Source organism: Pan paniscus, chromosome 17 (assembly GCF_029289425.2).
Source record: "Pan paniscus chromosome 17, NHGRI_mPanPan1-v2.0_pri, whole genome shotgun sequence".
Classification (NCBI taxonomy): domain Eukaryota; kingdom Metazoa; phylum Chordata; class Mammalia; order Primates; family Hominidae; genus Pan; species Pan paniscus.
In genome coordinates, this window is record NC_073266.2 from 21702474 (window position 1) to 21706568 (window position 4095).

A 4095-nucleotide genomic window follows, 5' to 3' on the forward strand; every position below is an offset into this window, starting at 1 on the left:
TGTAAAATATCAAAAACTACACCAAATATATATTATATAATTTACATAAAATATCAAAAGTACACCAAATATATATTATATACTGTACATAAAGTATCAAAAAGTACAGTAAATATATTTCATATATTGTACATATAATATTAACTAAAAGTACAACAAATACATTTTACATACTGTAAATAAAATATAAAAAATTACAGTAAGTATATATTATCTACTGTACATAAAATATGAAAAAGTACACCAAATATGTGTTATCTATACTGTAAATAAACTATCAAAATCTTCAGTAATTATATTTAATATACTGTTCATAAAATATCAAAAATTACACCAAAGGTATATTATACACTCTAAATAAAATATCAAAAAGGCCAGTAAATATATATTACACTCTATGTAAAATATCAAAAACTACACCAAATATATATTATATAATTTACATAAAATATCAAAAGTACACCAAATATATATTATATACTGTACATAAAATATCAAAAAGTACAGTAAATATATTTCATATGTTGTACATATAATATTAACTAAAAGTACACCAAATACATTTCACATACTGTAAATAACATATAAAAAATTACAGTAAGTTTATATTATCTACTGTACATAAAATATCAAAAAGTACAGTAAATATATTTCACATATTGTACATATAATATTAACTAAAAGTACACCAAATACATTTTACAGACTGTGAATAAAATATAAAAAATTACAGTAAGTATATATTATCTACTGTACATAAAATATCAAAAAGTACACCAAATATGTGTTATATATACTGTAAATAAACTATCAAAATCTTCAGTAATTATATTTAATATACTGTTCATAAAATACCAAAAATTACACCAAATGTATATTATACACTCTAAATAAAATATCAAAAACACAGTAAATATATATTACACACTATGTAAAATATCAAAAACTACACAAAGTATATATTATATAATTTACATAAAATATCAAAAGTACACCAAATATATATTATATACTGTACATAAAATATCAAAAAGTACAGTAAATATATTTCATATATTGTACATATAATAATAACTAAAAGTACACCAAATACATTTTACATACTGTAAATAAAATATCAAAAATTACAGTAAGTATATATAATCTACTGTACATAAAATATCAAAAAGTACACCAAATATGTGTTATATATACTGTAAATAAACTATCAAAATCTTCAGTAATTATATTTAATATACTGTTCATAAAATATCAAAAATTACACCAAATGTATATTATACACTCTAAATAAAATATCAAAAAGGACAGTAAATATATATTACACTCTATGTAAAATATCAAAAACTACACCAAATATATATTATATAATTTACATAAAATATCAAAAGTACACCAAATATATATTATATACTGTACATAAAATATCAAAAAGTACAGTAAATATATTTCATATATTGTACACGTAATATTAACTAAAAGTACACCAAATACATTTTACATACTGTAAATAAAATATAAAAAATTACAGTAAGTATATATTATCTACTGTACATTAAATATCAAAAAGAACAGTAAATATATTTCATATATTGTACATATAATATTAACTAAAACTACACCAAATACATTTTACATACTGTAAATAAAATATCAAAAATTACAGTAAGTATATATTATCTACTGTACATAAAATATCAAAAAGTACACCAAATATGTGTTTTATATACTGTAAACTATCAAAATCTTCAGTAATTATACTTAATATACTGTACATAAAATATCAAAAATTACACCAAATGTATATTATACATTCTAAATAAAATATCAAAAAGGACAGTAAATATATATTATACTCTATGTAAAATATCAAAAACTACACCAAATATATATTATATAATTTACATAAAATATCAAAAGTACACCAAATATATATTATATACTGTACATAAAATATCAAAAAGTACAGTAAATATATTTCATATATTGTACATATAATATTAACTAAAAGTACACCAAATACATTTTATATACTGTAAATAAGATATCAAAAATTACAGTAAGTATATATTATCTACTGTACATTAAATATAAAAAAGTACACCAAATATGTGTTATATATTCTGTAAATAAACTATCAAAATCTTCAGTAATTATATTTAATATACTGTACATAAAATATCAATAATTACACCAAATGTATATTATACATTCTAAATAAAATATCAAAAATGACAGTAAATATATATTACACTGTATGTAAAATATCAAAAACTACACCAAATATATATTATATAATTTACATAAAATATCAAAAGAACACCAAATATATATTATATACTGTACACAAAATTTCAAAAAGTACAGTAAATATATTTCATATATTGTACATATAATATTAACTAAAAGAACAACAAATACATTTTACATACTGTAAATCAAATATTAAAAATTCCGGTAAGTATATATTATCTACCGTACATAAAATATCAAAAAGTACACCAAATATGTGTTATATATACTGTAAATAAACTATCAAAATCTTCAGTAATTATATTTAATATACTGTACATAAAATATCAAAAATTACACCAAATGTATATTATACACTCTAAATAATATATCAAAAAGGACATTAAATATATATTATACTCTATGTAAAATATCAAAAACTACACCAAATATATATTATATAATTTACATAAAATATCAAAAGTACACCAAATATATATTATATACTGTACATAAAATAGCAAAAAGTACAGTAAATATATTTCATATATTGTACATATAATATTAACTAAAAGTACACCAAATACATTTTATATACTGTAAATAAAATATCAAAAATTACAGTAAATATATATTATCTCCTGTACATAAAATATCAAAAAGTACACCAAATATGTGTTATATATACTGTAAATAAATTATCAAAATCTTCAGTAATTATATTTAATATACTGTACATAAAATATCAAAAATTATACCAAATGTATATTATACACTCTAAAGAAAATATCAAAAAGGACAGTAAATATATATTACACTCTATGTAAAATATCAAAAACTACACCAAATATATATTATATAATTTACATAAAATATCAAAAGTACACCAAATATACATTATATACTGTACATAAAATATCAAAAAGTACAGTAAATATATTTCATAGATTGTACATGTAATATTAACTAAAAGCACACCAAATACATTTTACATACTGTAAATAAAATATCAAAAATTACAGTAAGTATATATTATCTACTGTACATAAAGTATCAAAAAGTACACCAAATATGTGTTATATATACTGTAAATAAACTATCAAAATCTTCAGTAATTATATTTAACATACTGTACATAAAATATCAAAAATTACACCAAATGTATATTATATATTCTAAATAAAATATCAAAAATGACAGTAAATATATATTACACTCTATGTAAAATATCAAAAACTACACCAAATATATATTATATAATTTACATAAAATATCAAAAGTACACCAAATATATATTATATACTGTACATAAAATATCAAAAAGTACAGTAAATATATTTCATATATTGTACATGTAATATTAGCTAAAAGTACACCAAATACATTTTACATACTGTAAATAAAATATAAAAAATTACAGTAAGTATATATTATCTACTGTACATAGAATATCAAAAATTACAATAAATATATTTCATATATTGTACATATAATATTAACTAAAAGTACACCAAATACATTTTACATACTGTAAATAAAATATAAAATTTACAGTAAGTATATATTATCTACTGTACATAAAATATCAAAAAGTACACCAAATATGTGTTATATATACTGTAAATAAACTATCAAAATCTTCAGTAACTATATTTAATATACTGTTCATAAAATATCAAAAATTACACCAAACGTATATTATACACTCTAAATAAAATATCAAAAAGGACAGTAAATATATATTACACTCTATGTAAAATATCAAAAACTACACCAAATATATATTATATAATTTACATAAAATATCAAAAGTACACCAAATATATATTATATACTCTACATAAAATATCAAAAAGTACAGTAAAT